This window comes from Panulirus ornatus, chromosome 4, assembly GCF_036320965.1.
Source record: "Panulirus ornatus isolate Po-2019 chromosome 4, ASM3632096v1, whole genome shotgun sequence".
Classification (NCBI taxonomy): domain Eukaryota; kingdom Metazoa; phylum Arthropoda; class Malacostraca; order Decapoda; family Palinuridae; genus Panulirus; species Panulirus ornatus.
In genome coordinates this window covers 77,501,508-77,517,664 of record NC_092227.1, presented here as the reverse complement: position 1 = coordinate 77,517,664, position 16,157 = coordinate 77,501,508, and positions in this window count along the sequence as shown.

The window sequence follows — 16,157 nt, the reverse complement described above, 5'->3', positions numbered from 1 at the left end:
CGCTGTCAAGCGCATTGGTTCGAATCCTGGCTGCGGTAGTCGGTCCAGAGTCAACAGTGTTGTTGATCCTTTCCCAGAGGTTGGGGTCTTGATTAGGGCATTCAGTCGCCCGTATCGTCTCAGGGAACATACTGAACAACAAGTAACACTATAAGGTTACGTGGGTCTCGTTCCCCTGGAAAGAGATCTCCTGGTGACTTGCCAGAGGCCGCTTTTTGTCCTCGGTATTAATCTCTGGACTGACGAGGCTGACTCAGTACACCGTAAACTTTTGATGAAGCATCAGTCCTTAATCTCTGTTTTCATACTCGGGTTCTGCCTCGTGAATTTTCGCTTTCTTTTGCCTCATTTATGTAAAAGGGCAATTTCACTGGCCGACCCAGACTAATTAATGGTAAGGGTTTTTCTTTATATATGTATATATATATATATATATATATATATATATATATATATATATATATATATATATATATATATATATATACATATATATATATATATATATATATATATATATATATATATATATATATATATATATATATATATATATATATATATATCTTTCTTTTATTTCAAACTATTCGCCATTTCCCGCGTTAGCAAGGTAGTGTTAAGAACAGAGGACTGGGCCCCTGAGGGAATATCCTCACCTGGCCCCCTTCTCTGTTCCTTCTTTTGGAAAATTAAAAAAAAAAAAAAATAAGAGGGAAGGATTTCCAGCCCCCCGCTCCTTCCCCTTTTAATCGCCTTCTACGACACGCAGTATATATATATATATATATATATATATATATATATATATATATATATATATATATATATATATATATATATATATATGAGTTTGGTTCTATATCCAAATATATGTTAGTCCTACTAGTTATTTTTTTCTCTCCTCGGAGCAGCAAAGGACGTCCACCTCTAGATCAGTCTCTGGATCTGAATCCACTTTTGAATCCGATGTGTTGATACAACCAAGTGTTAGATTTAATCATTTTCGATCATTATTTCATCTTATATTATTTTTTCAATTTTAGATTTCTCACCATTGCTATATTATATATAGTTATTTCTTTTAGTATATTATACTGAATATCTTTCACTGTTTCATCCTGTCCGATGAATCATTAAGGCATCCTTGTACTTACGCTGCTGTCATATCCCAGTCTACAGCCCCTAATCTTCGTTGCTAGCAAGTCTATTCAACTATGACCTTACAGCTCCGATCCTCTCTTCCCTCCTCAAGCAATGTTCTAATTTGCAATGTACTCCAACACACACACACACACACACCCAACCATTCTCACCCTGTAGTCCCTCTCTCAGCTCTGCCAATCCCCATTTCACTAAAATAAGATTATCTTTATATACATTGTTGCTCCATGACCAAAGAAAATCATTCTCTCATTCGCGTAGTTACACCGTGGAAGCTAAGGTTCCCGTGTGGAGGAGGGTCATGGGTCGCGAACGAACTTACTGAGGTAGAAATATTGCCGGGTGTTTGACGTGGTTGGCTGGCTCTGGTTTTATTTGGGCTTTAGGCTTCTCGACTGCCAGAGCCATTAAGGCCATCAAGTTTCGAGCTACAATCACCAGATGAATAGGCTTGGGCACCTAAATCTCCCCGAGGTGTTCGAGATAGTTCTCAGACCATATATATATATATACTCTCTCTCTCTCTCTCTTTCTCTCTCTCTCTCTGTCTGTCTGTCTGTCTGTCTCTCTCTCTCTCTCTCTCATATATATATATATATATATATATATATATATATATATATATATATATATATATATATATATATATATATATATATATATAATATATATATATATATATATATATATATATATATATATATATATATATATATATATATATATTTAATATATATATATATATATATATATATATATATATATATATATATATATATATATATATATATATATATATATATATATTGAAAACCTTCCTCGGGTATTCAAGACAGTATTCTTAAACCATACACACTCTTGCTGCATATTTGGCCAGCCCTTGTGCCAGTGCTGTGTATACTTTTCGTTAACAGTATAACATGTGAGGGAAAGACAGGTACCTCTACGTAGGTATTTGGGTGAGGCAGTAGATATATTTACATTCTTCATCAAAACTCTACGTAAGCTGATACTCCTTTACCCATTAGATATGTAAGGAAGAGAAGCTATACCGAAAACAAAACTTCAGCACGTCTATTCTCCATCCTTGTCAAAATATTATATTTTTCCTATTTCAGAAGTTGTCAAATATCAAATTGAGGATATTGCTCAGTGGGGGGAAGAGGAAAAAAAAAAAAAATACGAAAACGTTTCGAGTAAATATTTCACATCAGAGAAAATCATTTCAAAATAATGGAATGGAAAATAAGTACATAACTTTCTGTGGCGCGTGCTTAGTAAAGGAGGCTGTCCAGGTGATGTGAAATAGCCGAAGCTCATGCAAGTCTTCCTTGGCCCGAGATCTCCTTAGTCCCCGTGATTAAACGAAAGGAAAGAAGAAGGAAGGAGGAACCAAGATCTTTTTCAATATATATATATATATATATATATATATATATATATATATATATATTTTTTTTTTTTTTTTTTTTTTTTTCTTTCATACTATTCGCCATTTCCCGCATTATCGAGGTAGTGTTAAGAACAGAGGACTGGGCCCTAGAGGGAATCTCCTCACCTGGCCCCCTTCTCTGTTCCTTCTTTTGGAAAATTTAAGAAAAAAAAAAAAAAAAAAAAAAAAAAATATATATATATATATATATATATATATATATGCTCTCCAATGGTGTTAAGAACACATGACAGAGCCTTAGAGGGGAAAACTCCTCACTTGGTTTCATCCACTGTTCCTTCCTATGGAAAGTATTACAGGAAAGCAGGATGTCCAGCTCCCGCCCCCTTTGAGTCGCCTTCTACGACACGCAGGGAATACTTGGGCATTATTCTTTCTCCCTAATCCCAGCAATGATATATGTATGTATATAAAGGTTATATACATATATCTAATGTATCAGAAGAATAAAGAGTACCTTCGAGTGCTTCAGACGAGAGTGTGTCAAAAGGCAGGTCCAACGAGCAGAGCTCACGGCAGGAAAATGTAGAGATACGAAGAACGAGTGTTGGTGCCAGTTGCGTGATGTCAAAGTGGCATTTGCCACAAGTCTACTCGTGGATGAGGCAGACAGGAGAGACAGTTTCCTAACCCATAAGAGTATTGTCTGACTGACGCTAAAAAGAGTGGGCTCATTTTTCTTATCTCAAGATATTCTCTTTCACAACCTACATCGTCCATCAATGAGTTCGTATAGCGGATATATTCCATATCTCAACTAGAGACAAGTCCGGCTCTAATCATCTCTACTTTTTTCTCAATACGCTTTTCTCCTTAAGCATGTTATCCACCCATACACGTTCTCTCCAACAGTAAATCATCCATCTATGAATGTTTTCTCCATCAGCGAGTTGTCCATCCATACACGTTCTCTCCAACAGTAACTTATCCATCTATAAATGTTCTCTCCATGAGCAAGTTGTCCATCAATACACGTTTTCTCCAACAGTAAATCATCCATCTATAAATGTTCTCTCCATCAGCAAGTTATCCATTTATTCACGTTCTCTCCAACAGTAAATTATCCATCTATAAATGTTCTCTCCATCAGCAAGTTATCCATCCATACACGTTCTCTTCAACAGTAAATTATCCATCTATAAATGTTCTCTCCATCAGCAAGTTGTCCATCAATACACGTTCTCTCCAGCCGTAAATTCCCCCGCCGTCAAACCTTCACCCCCTCTCCACTTCCATCCGGGGGTCCCATCAGAAGCAACGGCGTTCTATAGCTTTCCAATAACGTTTCTATGTGCTGTGGTTCGGCAAGTAGATCTACTCACCGGCGAATAATGGGTATAGTAAAATGCTTTTACATTATCGATATTGAATACGAGTGGATGCACTTTACAGCTCAAAAAAAAGCTTGGTCTGTTGTGTGTGTGTGTGTGTGTGTGTGTGTGTGTGTGTGTTGCCGGATCGTTCTCACGCTGGGGCTACGGTAAGGGTAAAGAGGTGATCTCACCCTATATCTTGAAGCAGCATCATGGTATGACGTATTGGGATCGAGTATGAGGAGGAGAATCAGGATCCCAATCCCACTCATAATCCATATAGAGAACCACTGCGACTAAATAGGTTCCCGAAAATTTAAATGCCTTGATGGAGTCTGAAGTTCGGAATCCATCCGCCACACTTTTCTTTTCTCTCTCTCTCTCTCTCTCTCTCTCTCTCTCTCTCTCTCTCTCTCTCTCTCTCTCTCTCTCTCTCTCTCTCTCTCTCTCTCTCTTTTTCCGCCTCGCCCCAACATTTCGAGTTCACTCAGCCACAAGGGCCAAGTTTCAGAGCCGTTGCCTAAATGAGGTAAAAAAAAAAAGAAGAAGGGGGGGAGGGGAGCGGCAGACGGTGCTCCGGATGTCCCAAAGTTTCTTCACACATCAGTCGCCAGCGGATGTCAGACGGGGGAGGGGAAAGTTACCTTCAGATCAAGCGAGTTCAACCGGCCGATAACTCTCGACATTCAAGGGTTTTTTTTTGTGTTTTTTTTTTTGTCTTTTGTCATTCAGTAATCGTTCCTTGAGGTAAAGGTTTCCCCCCCCCCTTCCCCTTCCCAAGAAAATCCCAAGGTGTAGCGGAAGGCTTTGGAGGTGGCTGGCGGGGGAATAAGCGGAGCTTTGCAGTGGACTTAGAGGTGGATTTCTTGTGTCATCAGGAGTGTGTATATGTGTTGTGGTTGAACGTGCCTCGGCGTATGGGTCTGGATGTACGTGTTGGTGTGTGTGTGTGTGTGTAGGTGGGAGAACTGTGTATATTTCCTGGGACAAGAGCGTGCCTACTTCCTTAAGTGAAATTGATGCGTTTTAGTGAGTTTATCTACTTGTAAATTTACCTGTCTACCTATTTGTCCTGTACGTGGTTAGGGGTGGAGAGTTTTGCCACCGTGGGGCCCGATCACTTGAACTTCTCCACAGACACACACAACTTTTTTAGACTTCTGTATACTCTCTATAACTACTATTCCCTTGTTCATTTCATGCCATTCATTCACCACTCTCGTATGTAGAAACAACAAAAATACAAAAGCAGGTTTTTTTTTTTTGGAGATGTCAATCTACATACGGATGAGGGAATTCAAACATTTGTTTTCACAGTTTCACAGTTACTTGTTTAGAAATTTCAGCTCTGCGGAGCAGTATCTCCTGGGAGATTGTTTCGGTGATCACAAAGCGGTTCCAGCGAGACATCGAAATTTTGTTTGTCTGAAAAGCCAACCTCAAAATAGTTTCTGGGCTTGTTAAAAATACACAAAGTTGTGGCAGAACAACTTTGTGAGAGAAAGAGAAAAAAAAAAAGCTTCGTGATTTGACTTTACTCTTTGGTATTAACGGATAGATTCTATCTTAAGATATGGTTATCCACCTCCTATGTTATCTAAGATTGTAAGAAGTATGTGGAAAATGCTTAACGAATCACACATCGCAGGCAACCCGAAACTTGTGAACACAAGATGAAGCACATACTACAGTCGACCCGAAACTTGTGAACACAAAATGAAGCACATATATACAGTCGACTCGAAACTTGTGAACACAAAATGAAGCACATCCTACAGTCGACTCGAAACTTGTGAACACAAAATGAAGCACATACTACAGTCGACCCGAAACTTGTGAACACAATATGAAGCACATCCTACAGTCGACCTGAAACTTGTGAACACAAAATGAAGCACATGCTACAGTCGACCCGAAACTTGTGAACCGGAGCATGAAACAAAACAATGTTGCGCCTCTTCTGCAGCCTTGACGTCATCAAGCCACTTTATACCAGCAGCCATCTATTTGAGCGGAAGGAGGCCACAAATCCTTATCATAATGATTCCATCACAAAAAGTAAAGAGGGAAGTGGAAGTAGAAGTGGTCCTTAGGTGGGCGTTACCTCACAAAAGCTGAAAAAAAAAAGAATAGACTCGCCTTTTTCCCTCTCCTCTTACCTGGCAAATATTACCTCACCCTAGGAAGCCTGGAGTTTACTCCACCCGAGTGATGGGCGAGGAGAAGGGACTATAAATCAAGAATTCTAATGAAAAAAAGGATATTTCTACCTACATGATTTCCAGGATATTATAAAAGTTGTATCATCTGCAAGCGAAAATTTGCAAATGAGAGAGCATAGATAAATCTCATCACCAGATAGATAGATAAACAGATAGATAGATAGAGAGAGAGAGAGAGAGAGAGAGAGAGAGAGAGAGAGAGAGAGAGAGAGAGAGAGAGAGACTGTGACGAACTAAACACGTACAAACAGACCTTCTACTTGTAGCTGTTATGGAACTAACTAAGCGTTGCTGACCGTGAAGTATTCGTGGACTGCCTGGTGTGGGTCGAGTGGTGGGTGGCTTCCATGGATTCAGCGTACAGTAACCTAGATGGGATGAAGCCATTTCTTTGATGTGATAACCATCTGAAGTTCTCGTCTTTCAGCGGACCAAAATGCGGATATCGAAGAGGACATCCTGAGCTATATATGTATATATATATATATATATATATATATATATATATATATATATATATATATATATATATATATATATCCCTCTATAGGAAGAGGTTACAAATTATACACTTTATAAGCAAGATGTCGCATGTAATATATGAGGTATAGTCAGATAAGTGATGATGAGCTTCTAAATAAGCATTAAGAGCTCTGGTGGGATACAGGTATTTATCTCCTGTAAAATGTGTGGAAAATTTTTTGTTTTACAATCCTGGGAGAATGAGGATTCAACCTCCTTTATGTGATATCCTTTACCATCCATTCGAGAAAATATTTCGTTTGATCACAGAAAAGAGTTTTCTACCCAAAAGATCGAACACCATCAATACGTCTGAGCCACTGAACAGAATTATAGTGACTTTTTTTCTTGTAACCAACAAACCTTCCAGGTTAGTTGGGGAAGTTATGACCACGGCTGGTTGATGGGGTTAAGACGAAGGATTCTCTTCATCAGGGAATCTAACTCTACCGGGTGAAAGTTTCTTTCATTTATTGTCCTTAGTGGTGTAACTGGAGCATTTTCCCATTTATTTATGTGCATGAGGCTTTACGGAACTAAATTACAACATTGGATAAAGTTTATTTATAGCAGGGATAAGAACTGAAGGAGTAATGGTAGTTGATATCAATAAAGAAAATAATGAATTCTGTGTGGAGTGACTCGCATCTTTAAAATGACCATCAACTGGGAGCGCAAGACAGCTATCAAAGCCTATTACAGATTCCAGGATCTTTGGTGTCGACGGGACGTTCGATCGCTTTCAGAAACCTTGACTTAGGCGACAACAGAGAATCTCTGAGTGTTCGTTTGGACTCCTCGACCGAGAGAATCGAAAGCGATGACACGGAAGGAACCGGGAGGCAAAGAAGAAAAAAAAAAAAAAGGATTACCGTCAACATCAGTAAGACTTAAACTTGAAAAGAATCCGATTTAAAACCGAGGTAAGAGGATAGATGTAAACTACCTCCCAGCTGTTCTAGCTCAGGAGAGGAGCATAGACCTCGAAGGCCATACGGCCCGTGAAGAATGAGGTAAGATCTCAGGACTGCCGCTATTCTGGTGTTGAATTATCGAGCTGGGATGGAATTCGGCAGCAAACTTAGCGGGAAAGTGCTAGTCTAACCATCTCTTCGTGGAGACTGGGAGAGACATGACAAACCATCCGTCCAAAACACAATCAGACGAATTAAGATGCGGATCTCGAGATGTCCTTCTGTACCGTAGATCCTCAAGGAGAATATCCTCCAAAGAATAACGTTACTACGTAAGGCTGGAACGAGTGCCTTGTACATATCAGCTGTGTCTGACTCTTGACAGTAATCGTAAATGGGTGGACATAAGGCCACTAAAAAGGCATTGCCCTTACTTTCAAGAGAAGTAAGTGACGTTGGTGATATCCTGAAAATCTTTGGACGAAATGGTAAGTGGAAAAAAATGGACCTCATTCCTGTTCTAATGAGTCTATTGTCAGCATGGTAGGAAGGCATAGTAAGTTCTATATAGATGCGGTGACTTAATCAACTGTAGATGACACCAAACCTTTATATTGATCTGCTGAAACCTGAGCAACGTGAAGCTATGGTGCAGGTTGTTGACCAACGGCCCAACTCACATCTGAAGCTACGAGGATCCAACTCATCAATTTCCTTAGACTTTACATATATGATAGTTGCTTCTGAAAGCCATTTAGGGTAAACCTGAAGAGAATGAGATATTTCAGATCATTCTGTTGACTGTAGAGATTTAAGTGCAGACTTACCCTACCTGACTGTTATGGAAAGCTAAAGCAGAACCTTAAAGTATGCGTTTGTGTTTTGGTGATAGAAAAAATGACACGACAGATTGTATGGATATGAATCTCAACACCTGCCTTGTATAAAAATCCTTTTGATTGATCTCACGATTTTAATTAGAAGCCACTGGGCTGGGGACAGGCCAGAGGGCCGGGAAAGGGGAAAACGAAATGCAAACTGATCCTTTGTTTTATGGGAAGATGGAGATGTATTTCTAGTTTATATACTTTGTTTTTTATTTATGCAAGTTGAAACAGCGCGCACATACGAATGTCCTAATCAACGTTATATAGAATGATATATATATATATATATATATATATATATATATATATATATATATATATATATATATATATATATATATATATATATGCCTTAACCTAATCTAGTTCCCCAGTTTATCGACCAATCTCTGGGGGAGGATGAACAGCCAGGTTGACTGCGGACCGATTGCCGCGGCTTGGATTCGTTTGGTATAACATAAGGATAGGGGACAAAAAATGTCTTGAAACCACAAAGAAGCACAGTTGCTACTCTGAACCAAGTCCAGACTCACTGGTAGATAACATCTCTGACGTGACACTCATAAGACACAAACCCACGTTGGAGAGAAATCTTTAAGAACATAAAAAGTGTCACTTTTTATTAAGCGACCCAGTGGCAAAATCCCCCTTCAACACTACCACCATTTTTGTCTTAATGCTGCGAAGATTGGACTTAGAAGAAATATTGAAAAAAAAAGGTTAAGATGTTTACCCTTTTTATGTCTCTGGTTCTTTATAGCTAAGCTTTATCTTTGTTGTCGACATTTAAGAGTAGAAAAGTTGGCAGATAAATTAATCATAGAAAAATGCTCACACTCACAAAGTCTTTCAGTACACAGGGTTCAAAAATTTGCAGCCCTTTGTTCTGGGAGATAAAACTCACCGAAGGATAAGAATGATCTAAAGATACATTGTGGAAGAGGAGGATTGGCAAGACACATCTTTCAATATGGCCTAAGACCTTGGACATATTCAGACCCCCCCATTTGTAACCAAGACTTGAGGTAGCAGCAACAGTCAGCGTTACTGAAAGGATTCGTGAGATCTGATCCAACATTCATCACAGGAATGAATTTGGCGTCAGGATGGAAAAAGAAAATATATATCATGACACGTAAACACTTCGTCCTTCAACCATCCTCCACAGTGACTTTTCTCAGCACAACTCTTGAGGGTTAGATCATATTTCAGTATTCCTCACATGGGAAAAAAAATCTGCCTCCCGGTAAACAAAAAGATTATGGACACGGAGGAAAAATGTCTTAAAGATTAGAATTTACCAATATAATTCCACGATGGAAATAAATATGCTCGGGGAAAAATAGAGGGAACTGGCTAATCGGTAGTTCGAATTCCAGGCTTCAGAGTACCGCTTGTTTCACAGGAAAGAGCCAACCCAGGGATCATAAACATACGACTTAGGGAGGAGGAGGAGGAGCCAGGCTCTAGATATGTGTATGGTGGATTAAGTCAAGATGAGGAAATTCTGTTTTTCTTTTTTCATGGTACCCTAAGGTAATTAAGGAAAACGTAATATAAAAAAGAAAATCCTATTCACAATATTCTAATTTTCTTCAACTATTTTATTATATGAATGCAAGATCAACACTATTAAACGTGCCTCTCAGGCAGATAAGAGCCTCATGATAGAATAGTTTTTTTTCACTTGCTTCGAGAAGCAAATCTCGCTAGTGAAGTGGAGGGGATCATTCATTTAAACCAGGAATCTGAGACTGATTCAGGAAGGTTCGACTTGCAAACAAAGCCTTATAGTTTCATGAAGAGCAGTGGAAGTCCTCTACCTGATGCTATAGAACAAAATCTATTTAAAAAAAGGACACACTTTGGAAATATCATCTAGAACACAGATGCAAGTAGAGTTACGAATGGTTGCAAATAGAGTATAACTAATCTAGCTGGGGAGAGAGTACATGTTGTTAATAAACACGCTACAAACTTAATCTTAGATAGATGATTGTTTGGCTTATCTTTAGCTGGCTATGCAAAGGTGATAGAGGGGTGGAGCTGGCTAATTGCCTGCTTTGGTTGAGAAGCCAGGATCTTCGGAAACAAAACAATAATCCATCAGCAAATAACGCATGTCATCGCTCTCAACGACGGATTATTTCAAGAGGGAACACTTTCAGATCTCACTGAGGTGCAGTGAAATCAGAGGTTAACGATTCTTATTCCCTTTAAGCACTATATAAGCACTGAACACAAAAGGGATGCACTATTTAATCTTCCATGTCATTATGACAGATGTGGGTCAAATCAGAGGTTAACAATTCTAATTCCCTTTAAGCACTATAAGCACTAAACACAACAGGGATGCACTACTTAATCTTCCATGTCATTATGAAGGATGTGGGTCAAATTAATCATTCATAGTCAGAACAGAAAACAGAAAAAGATATATCTTTATGACCAACCAGATTGAAATGACGTTGATCTGTTATGAATGGATCAATGTGTTTTTGGCTACGACGGATCACAATATGACGAACCCTTGTGGTATTTCATCACCCCTATGACTGCTAGGATGGTTGACGGAGCTATGGTTCTGGGTGCTCTGAGGAGTGTGTGAAGGAGAGGTCACTGTCTGTGAGGGTAAAGATACGTAGACATGTTTGATGGTATAGCAGTCCTGACGGTGTTGTATGGCTGTGAGATGTGGGCCATAGATGTAAAATGATGGAAGAGGTTGGGTGTAATGGAAATGAAATATGTTGTGTAAGAAAAGTTAACCGACACACAAATGATATGGGGAGGGGATAAGTGTGGTAGTAATAGAAGCATGGATGAGAAAGCTGAAGCAAGTCTGCCGAAAGTGTTTGGTCTTAAGGAGAGGATGAGCTGGGATATATGTGTTAGAAGTGGAGAGTAACAAGGATGAGATGGAAGGCTTGAGTGAGAGAGGCTCTAAGTGATCGGGGGGCATTGGAAAAGATCACAACTGAGCAAGTGATCGAGTAAATTCCTCCAAATCCACGGGAAGATACAAGAAAGAAATATAAAAGTCAGTTGATATATAAAGAAGAGACGTACCCAGGACACCATTTGATAAACAAGTGACCACCTGAATGGAGGTTGGTGTGCGTTCAAGTCTGGCATCAAGCGTATCATAAAACTTATCATGTGGACAAGAAAGAGAACTGTTTACAAATTTTATCAACAAAAAACTCTCCACTTTGTATAGACCTATGTTACAAGTCTTTGTGTATCTAATACTAGAAGATTCAATGATATTTCTCGTGGTACAGGAGTTAGAATTTGTAACTGAGATGGTATTACTCCATCCAATACACTGGTCATAATTCTTTACATGATTAAACAAGGCATTTGATTCTTGTGTTGTTCTAATACTGTATCTATGTTGCTTAAGTCTAACAGATATATCATCACCAGTCTGGCCAGCATAAAGCAGATCACAATATTTACTTGGTATTCTATAAACAAAGCCTGCAGAACTTTCTGGTGAGCTCCTTTAATGTTGCTGAAGGCAACATTAAAGGATTTAAGCAACACGGACAGCAATGTAAAATTATTATCAAAAGGAAGAACCAGAAGGTTCTTGGTGTCAAGGGGATAAGAACAGGCCTATCCATCTTGTGGACTCATCAATATCTTCCATACTAGTAGTCCTCTTTTGATCAGAAAGCTATGAGCATAATTGTTTTCCTTAAGATTAACCTTGAACTGCCACTGTGTTGTCTACGTATAATGGATCACCCAGATTCTAAATCCCAGAATCACAGTGAGTAAAGAAAAAGAAAATACAAGGACACAGCAGCGATCTTCTCCTAAGATGCTGTCCTGTTTAGCATCCAGACGACAAAGGACATTGCAAATTTCACACCCCTTCGCTCACAGCCCACTCCAGGTAGTCACGGTCAGAGAGAGATATTCTAAAGGTACTGAGAACCGTCTCGTAAACACGATATTCATATATGACATATAACCAAATGCTAAGATTTAGCTTGTTGGCTATAATAAGAAAACATGTTTTGTAATCTATTCATTATTCTGGGAAACTAAAAATAAAACTAAACATTTTGTTCAAAGTTTTCATGTAAGTTATAAGATGACGTAAGCTCTATTTATGATATACAATGTGGCTACAACTTGAGATGTTAATGCCTTGTTACTTGAGGTTTATAATTTCGTTGAAATAGCATAAGAAAGGTGAACGCTGAACAACACGATATTCTATTTTTTCTTACAGCAGCAAATGCCATCCTCTCACACTTCATTAACCCACTCCTTGTCTAGTAAACAGTGTAATTAAAGCCTAATGAAAACAATCATCTTTTAAAGCTTCTAGTCACTCCCCTTCGTCATTTATCGATAATTACTGAGGATATGCCAAAAAAAGATGGATAACAGTAGATATTCTTGCTCTGTAAAAAGAAATATTCTAAAATGCCTTTGATTGGATAATATACGAGCGAAAGCGGCAGGAGATCAAGAGGAAGGTGCAGGGGATGAAAAAGAATCCAAACGAAAGCTGGGGTGCGTGTCCTCAAACTTCAGGGAGAATAAGATAATTGTTTTGAATGAGGTTAACAGTGTGAGAAAAGCAAGAGAACGAACGGGAGCTTCGGTGAAGCAGGCAAATGGGGAAGCGGTAGAAGGAAGAGACGAGGTGAAGGGAAGATGGAGTGAGTATTTTGAAGGACTCTTTAATGTGTTCGATGATAGGGCGGCATGTGTGGAGTATTTTATTCGACGTGGAAGTATGCAAGGTGAAGAGTCATGGCAAGCGATTTGGTGAAAAGAGAAGAGGTGGTGAAGCTATGTGTATGATGAAGCTCGGCAAAACAACTGGAGTGGACTGGACGACTAAAAGGAGCGGGAGCAGGGGTTTGGTATCCCTAACCTACTTGTATTTCAGTTTCGACAAGTTCATCTGTATTCCAGTCCGCTCCGGCCATCTTGCCAGGCTTCATTTTACGCAGAGCTGTCAGCACCTCTTCTCGTTTCATCGCGCCCTATGCCATGAATTCTCCCACTTGCCCTACGTAGCTTCCCGACCCCAACACCTAATGTATACCACCTCATCATCAAACACATTCAGCTGTCCTTCAGACTACTTACTCCATCTCTTCATCTCATCTCTGCATGTTACCATTTACCCATTCGGTCCCTTCACGATGTTCCCATGTCTTCTCTTGTATTCTTTTTATCCCATATCGTTAAACTCCTTCCAAAAGTTTGTTGACTCTCCTTCAACCCATGAAAACAAGTGTTCCCTTCCTTGCTCACTCCTCTTAACTATATTTTCTATATTTTGTCTCACTTTCTCCTGGCGTGTCCTCACACAGGCCTAATCATCAAGCAGCACCCTCTTTCACCATCCTTTTCCAACCCATAACATTTCCTCAAACCGTCACCCTCAAACCTCCGATCATTACCTTCTCAGCACGTTCACGTAGAAGAGTCTCTCTTTTGTATGCCTATCAACTGGAACATAATCAAATAATTCCTATTTACAATCTACCCCATTCCTCCACGCATACTTTCGTTATGTTCCTCTATTTTAACCAAGAAATCCAGATCACCAGCTCTTCTTCAGCGCAGCTATCTCCCGCGTTAGCGAGGTAGCGCAAAAAAAAACAGACGAAAGAATGGCCTAACCCACCCACATACACATGTACACATTCATACTTGCTTCCTTCATTCATTCCCGCCGCCACCCCGCCACACATGAAATGGCACCCCGCTCCCCCCGTGAGCGCATGTATATATTCATACTTGCTGCCTTCATCCATTCTCTCCGCCACCCCGCCACACATGAAATGGCACTCCCCTCCCCGCGCATGCGCACGAGGTAGCGCTAGGAAAAGAAAGCAAAGGCCACATTCGTTCACACTCAGTCTCTAGCTGTCGCGTGTAATGCACCGAAACCACTGCTCCCTTTCCACATCCAGGCCCCACAAAACTTTCCATGGTTTACCCCAGACGCTTCACATGCCCAGGTTCAATCCATTGACAGCACGTCGACCCCGGTATACCACATCGTTCCAATGCACTCTATCCCTTGCACGCATTTCACCCTCCTGTATGTTTAGGCCACGATTGCTCAAAATCTTTTTCAATCCATCCTTCCTCCTCCAATTTGGTCTCCTACTTATCCTCGTTTTCCTCCACCTCTGACACATATATCCTCTTTGTCAATCTTTCCTCACTCATTCTCTCCATGTGACCAAACCATTTCAACACACCCTCTTCTGCTCTCTCAACCACACTCTTTTTATTACCGCACATCTCTCTTACCCTTTCATTACTTACTCGATCAAACCACCTCACACCGCATATTGTCCTCAAACATCTGATTTCCAACACATCCACCCTCCTCCGCACAACCCTATCTATAGGCCATGCCTCGCATTTATATAACATTGTTGGAACTACTGTTCCTTCAAACACCCATTTTTGCTCTCCGATATAACGTTCTCGCCTTCCACACCTTCTTCAACGCTCCCAGAACCTTTGTCCTCTCCCCCACCCTGTGAATCACTTCCGCTTCCATGGTTCCATCCGCTGCTAAAGCCACTCCCAGATATCTAAAACACTTTATTTCCTCCAGTTTTTCTCCATTCAAACTTACCTCCCAATTAACTTGTCCCTCAACCCTACTGAACCTAATGACCTTGCTCTTATTCACATTTACTCTCAGCTTTCTTCTTTCACATACCTTACCAAACTCAGTCACCAACTTCTGCAGTTTCTCACCCGAATCTGCCACCAGCGTTGTATCATCAGCGAACAACAACTGACTCACTTCCCAAGCCCTCTCATCCACAATAGATTGCATACTTGCCCCTCTCTCCAAAACACTTGCATTCACCTCCCTAACAACCCCATCCATAAACAAATTAAACAGCCATGGAGATATCGTGCAACCCTGCCATGAACCGATATTCACTAGGAACCAATCACTTCCCTCTCTTCCTACTCGTACAGATGCCTTACATCCTTGATAAGAACTTTTCACAACTTCTAGCAACTTACCTCTCCCACTATATTCTCTTAATACCTTCCACGGAGCATCTCTATCAACTCTTTTATATGCCTTCTCCAGATCCATAAATGCTACATACGTTATATATATATATACATATATATATATATATATATATATATATATATATATATATATATATATATATATATATATATATATATATATATATACATATATATATATATATATATATATATATATATATATATATATATATATATATATATATATATATATATATATCAGAGCCTCATCTTATATTTCTTTAACTGCAGTAAAGCCCCACAAAAACCTCTCTGAACATTTTCTATTTATTCTGTCGCTTATTCGTGGACCAAATCAATTTCCTGGGGATTCTTTTCTGCAAACTTCCACTCAAGCTGCCTTCCTGCACAGCGACAGGGTGTCACAAGCGCTGGCCGAGAAATACGAGGGCATTTAGGAACTTGGGTCAGAAGCACACGCATGCTTGGCGTACGGCGCTTGCTCTTGTTAAGCAAGTCTTGTAGAGGGAGGAGGGGAGGTCAAAGTTCTTTCACCGCTCTACTGTCATTTGTGAATATAACTGCTCACAGGAGCAAGCAGGCAGAGAGGTGTTTTATTGTCATTACTAGATGTCTTGGGAGCTCCATATTCG